The sequence below is a fragment of the Lactuca sativa genome, chromosome 9, assembly GCF_002870075.4.
Source record: "Lactuca sativa cultivar Salinas chromosome 9, Lsat_Salinas_v11, whole genome shotgun sequence".
Classification (NCBI taxonomy): domain Eukaryota; kingdom Viridiplantae; phylum Streptophyta; class Magnoliopsida; order Asterales; family Asteraceae; genus Lactuca; species Lactuca sativa.
In genome coordinates, this window is record NC_056631.2 from 198,402,012 (window position 1) to 198,408,094 (window position 6,083).

A 6,083-nucleotide genomic window follows, 5' to 3' on the forward strand; every position below is an offset into this window, starting at 1 on the left:
ATGTAATCCCATTTCTAAAAAAAAATGTATACTTTGTAAGAACCACTATAGGAACCATTCTTTCTAAACCTCAATAATTAATAATTTTGAAAAACTAATATGAAAAAGAGTCATTGAAGAAATAATCTAAAAAATATTGCATATAAAGGATTTTATATAATAGGCTGACAAGAAACTTAATTCAATATTAATCTTAATTCAGTATTAAAACCCTTAAGAGAGGAGGGAGTCATTCTCTCACAACCTATTGAACCCACTGTCACATCAGTTTTTATCTTTTATTTTTCTTCGTCTTTCCTAACCAACAACACACGGAAACTCTATATTTTTCAACTCACTTAACCCATTTAATTAAAAAAAAAATACAAAACAATTAAGGTAAAATTTTATTTAGCAATAGAGTTACCGACAGTATTCACTACTTTTTCAGCGAGTTGTTTAATTGGTTTCACTAACCCACATCATCCTTTTTTTTTTCTCTCTCTCTCTCTCTCTACTTTCTCTTTCTTTTTCTCTTGTACCATGTGTTTTAAAACTTGTAATTTAGTTGTTTTGTATTTTTTAATTGAGTGTGTTTAGTGGGTTGAGAAAGATAGAATTTTCGTGTGTCGTGAGTTGAGAAATATAAAGAAAAAAGAAAGATAATATTTAATGTGCCAGTGGGTTGGAAGAGAATGACTCTCTCCTCCCTTAATATATAGAAATGTTTCGTTTTCCAAATAATATAAGTCTTAATAATCATATAATGTTGCTTCTAAAATAAAAGTTGCACAACTCAAATGCAACCTTTCTAGAAAGGCTGTATATTTCACAACCACACAATTCCATATGCGTGTAGGGTTTAGAAGCATTAGGCCTTGTGATATATATACCACGAAGCAAATCGTGGTCTAGCTGGCCACGAGAAACTCTAGTGCACACCACCCTGACGTTCCGTGGTCGGGCGTGGTTGTGCTCATCCGTGCTACCGACGACGAAATCAAACGAAGAAGACTATTGGTTGTTGGTTTATTTGGCCGTTGAACGGCTATTTTGCCCGTTTGTTTATTTTATTATTTTTTTATTTCAAACTCAAATCACTACATAAATAAACTTTCTATTTTCATCAAAACTTACACCTCATTCTAACCTTCATTCTCTAAAACCACAAAACACATATACATGGATTCCACAACACATATTGAATTTTTAGAAGCTTTTGACTCGGATGACGACGTAGAATTCGCCGACACATTCTTCAACGTTGTGCAACATATTCACGACGAAGAAAGTTCGAATGCAACTCGTACAAGGGCGGTCGTCAATCGTGATCGCCAAGCCGTACACGACTTATTGGTACGCGATTACTTTGCCGATAATTGTCTTTATAATGACGACTCGTTCGAACGTCGTTTCCGTTTGAATAAGACTATATTTTTACGTATTAGTAATGCTTTAGAATTTTGTTATGATTTTTTTCAAACAAAAATCCGACGCTAGAGGAAGAATGAGTTTTAGTAGTATACAAAAATGTGCGGCTGCTCTTAGGTATTTGGGATACGGTATAGCATTTGAGGCATCTGATGAATACTTGAAAGTATCCGAGAGGACCGCAGTTGAATGTGTAGATTGGTTTTCTGCATGTGTTTATGAAGTTTTTCACGAAGAATATTTATGCAAACCTACTCAACGTGATATTGAGAGATTATATTCGGCTCATGAAGAGAGGCATGGATTTCCGAGTATGCTTGGCAGTCTAGATTGTATGCATGTGGCTTGGGTAAAATGTCCAACTACATGGCGTGGTCAGTTCACTCGAGGAGATATAGGTGAACCAACTATCATCCTAGAAGTTGTTGCATCTCAAGATTTGTGGATATAGCATGCCTTTTTTGGAGTAGCGGGGTCTAACAACGACTTTAATGTTCTTGGCCAGTCTCCAATTTTCAACGATATTTGGACTGGAAAAGCACCTGATATGACGTTTACGGTGAATAGGTACGCATACAAATACGGTTACTACCTTGGTGATGGAATATACCCGGATTATTCTACATTGATGAAGGCATACTTGGTTCCTCGAAGTGAAAAGGCAAAGTTTTTTACAAAAAAACAGGAATCGGCGAGAAAGGATATCGAGAGGGCATTTGGAGTCCTTAAGCAGACATGACATGTAGTGAAATATGCTACACGACTCTGGGATAAAGAAAAAATTAAACGAATGGTCCTAGCATGTATTATAATGCATAACATGATTATTGAAGATGAAGGTCGAGCGATTTGCGCGTATGATCCGAACGATGTTGTCATTCCAATTGAGGAGTTCGTACCAGAAACGAATGCGTTTTTAGAGCGAGTTGTTGAAATTCATAACAGTGAAATGTGTTTCAATCTTCGAGAAGATGTCGTGGAATATTTGTATCAACATAGCATAAACGACGATTATGTTTTTTATATGCATGTTTCTTTGTTTTTTTTAATTAATGTAATTTTTTTTCTAGATTACCTAATTAATGTAGTTTGAAGTTGTAATTTTATTTTTATAATTAATGAAACACTCTTTTAAAAAAATGAATGCTTTTTAATTATAAAAAATGTAATTTTATTGTATTTTTTAATTAAAAAAAATAAAAATAATGATGTGGAGTGGTGTGTTAGTGGTAGGTATCCCATGTTAGTGGTAGGGGAATGTGGTGCTGATGTGGCACCCACCACATATGTGGTATGTAGTAGGTATAACGGATGACCTTATGGATAAACTCTACCTTGAGGCTAAACCATTCTTTAGCAACATAAACCTTCAATGGTAAGCAACGAAAAATAAGTAGGGCCAAAAATCTGTAACAACTAAACTCTCTTGAATGACATAGATGAGAAAACATGGTGATGGATCAAATCATCCAAATGACATTAGACACGAACCTTCATATGTATATAAACAAAATTGCAAGAATGGTCACTGTGGTATATCGAAAATTGCCACTTTGGGCCAAATAGGTTTGGACTAGCACTAATGATCCAGAACGTTTCATTTTGTTGCGAGTTTGGTCCATTTTGGTTTATTTTTTATAAAATGACGATTTTACCCCTTTCTATTTGTTTTATGCTTTTCTTTTTTTATTTAATTGTTTTCCTAACTAAAAAATAAAAATAAAAGAAAAGAAAAGAATCCGTCTCACTCTCTCTCGCCCTCCCCTCCCCCCCTCTCTCTCCCCCTCCCTCCTTCTCCCTCCCTCTCTCTCTCTCTCTCTCTCTCTCTCTCCCCAGCTAAGAGAACGTCACCACCCTTACTTTTCCCCAAGCTTCACTCTCACCGAAAAGATTGAACACCACCGGCAGAAAAGATGAACGCCACGAGATCGAAGTTATGGCAGCGAAACCCTAACCCTAAAAGTTCCAGGCTGCGACACACAGATCGAAGCTAGGGATTATAACGACGACAACTTCTGAATACCCTAGGGTTTAAAAAAAATGAGAATGGTGCCAGCCTCTGAAAACCTCAGGGTCTCATTATTTCCTTCTTCAAACTCGATTGAAGCTCACCTGAGGGTCGTTTGATGGAGCCAGGAGTGTCGAGAATCAGTGTGGATGGTTTGAAACGGTGGTAGGGCTTGAGTTTTGTAAACAGATATGAAACCATCGTTTGCAAACCCTCGTTACCCATGAACTCCGACGGTGCTAGGGCTTGTGTTCTGTTCATCTTGTCGATTCTCAGGTGGCGGTCGTTCTGTTCTATGAGAGAGAATAATAATAAGAAGAAAAATGGTGTTTCAAATCTGTGCGAGAGAGAGAAAGTCAGTGAAAGAGAGAGAGAGAGAGAGAGAGAGAGAGAGAGAGAGAGATAACTGATTCTTGGGTTTTGTGTGTCTGTGTTGAATCTGTTGAAAAATCGATGAATGTTTGTGTTAATTTGTTTATGTTTTCTTCAGATTTCATGTGTTTGTGTTTTCATCTGATTTCGTGTATTTTTGTTCATCTATGGGTGGTGGCGAACGGTGGTGGTGGTTGCCAGAAAATTTGGCTGGTGTTGGTGGTTACCGAAAAATCTGACTGGTGTTGGTGGTTGCCAGAAAATCCCTTATTCTTTGAAATCATATGATGGAGGTGGTAGAAGGGGAAGAGGTTGTAGAAGTTGAGAGAGAGAGAGAGAGAGAGAGAGAGAGAGAAAGATATTTTATTTTATTTTATTTTTTTTATATTTTTTGTTTTTTTAGTTAGAAAATAATTAAATAACAAAAAGAAAAGGAAAAAAACAAATGTAAAGGGGTAAATCCGTCATTTTTAGATTTTTTAAACTGATTTGGACCAAAACCGCAACAAAATGAAAACTTTTGGACTATTAGTGCTAGTCCAAACCTGTTTGGCCCAAAGTAACAATTTTGGACATACCCCAGGGACCATTCTTTCAATTTTGTCATGTATATATATATATATATATATATATATATATATATATATATATATATATATATATATATATAGAGAGAGAGAGAGAGAGAGAGAGCTAGGTTCAGGTGTTCAAAGTAATTATTGTGTGATTGTATGCATAAATGTAGGCCAGTAAAAATTTAAATAATTAAATAAATAAACAAGGGTATTTTAGTATTTTGATAAATAGCTTCCATAAATAGTCCCTATAATCATGCTAGAATTCAATTTTAACCTAATTTCTTTTCTTATATACAGCCGTCATCGATGTATTCCAACAAAAAGAATGACCTGAAAAAAAAGAGCTTTATTTCCCCGTGTTTATCACCTGACTAACAGATTGGGCAAAGATGAAAGAAGGCAGACGAATGGAATACAATGAGAGGGAAACACGAACGAAATAAAGGGGGTGCAAAGGGTCGCATTTGGTCGATCGATTTGTGAGGAGGTCGTCTTCGGAATCGATGAGGCCAAAACAGTGAAGGTGGGAAGAATCTGTGAAGCCCTCTTCCTGCTCTGATGGTGATGTGTGAAGGGTGAAAAGAAAGCACCCACCTTGTAGACCGATGGTTCGATGGTGTCTAAGAGAATACAGGGAGTGAGCGCCTCCGATGTTTGGCCAATAATCCTCGGTTGCTTCTTCTCGTTGTTGACAACAAGAAAACCGGGGAAAAGCAACAACAAAAGATGGCGGTGAAGAGGTTTTTGGTGGCTGGTGTGGATTCGGCAAAAGGAGGTGAAGGTGAGTCTTCCACAGGAATTGAACGGGATCAACAACACAGGTAACCTTCTTTCAATTGCCATGGAAGACTCACCTTCACCTCCTTTTGCCGAATCCACACCAGCCACCAAAAACCTCCTCACCGCCATCTGTTATTGTTGCTTTTCCCCGGTTTTCTTGTTGTCGACAACGAGAAGAAGCAACTGAGGATTGTTGGCCAAACACCGAAGGTGCTCACTCCCTGTAATCTCTTATCCACCATCGGTCTACAAGGTCGATGCTTTTTTCCCCCTTCACACATCACCATTAGAGCAGGAAGAGGGCTTCATGGATTCTTCCCACCTTCACTGCTTCACCCTCGTCGATTCCGAAGATGACCTCCTCACAAATCGATCGACCAAATGCAACCCTCTCCACCCCCTTTATTGTGTTCATGTTTCCCTTTCACTGTATTCCATTCGTCTGCCTTCTTCCATCTTTGCCCAATCTGTTAGTCAGGTGACGAACACGTGGAAATAAAAGCCCTTCTTTTTGTTTCAGGTCATTCTTTTTGTTGGAATACATCGATGACGACTGTATATAAGAAAAGAAATTAGGTTAAAATTGAATTCTAGCATGATTATAGGGACTATTTGTGGAAGCTATTTATCAAAATACTAAAATACCCTTGTTTATTTATTTAATTATATAAATTTTTATTTATTTTTGATTGGCCCACATTTATGCATACAATCACACAATAATTACTTTGAACACCTGAACCGAGCTCTCTCTCTCTCTCTCTCTCTCTCTCTCTCTTTTATATATATATATATATATATATATATATATATATATATATATATATATATACATACATATATAGCACCCATAAAATTAATGCCAATTTAAAACTTTTCAAAAACATTTAAAACCAACAGTTGTTACAAATTTGTTTTCAAAATAGTCTATATCA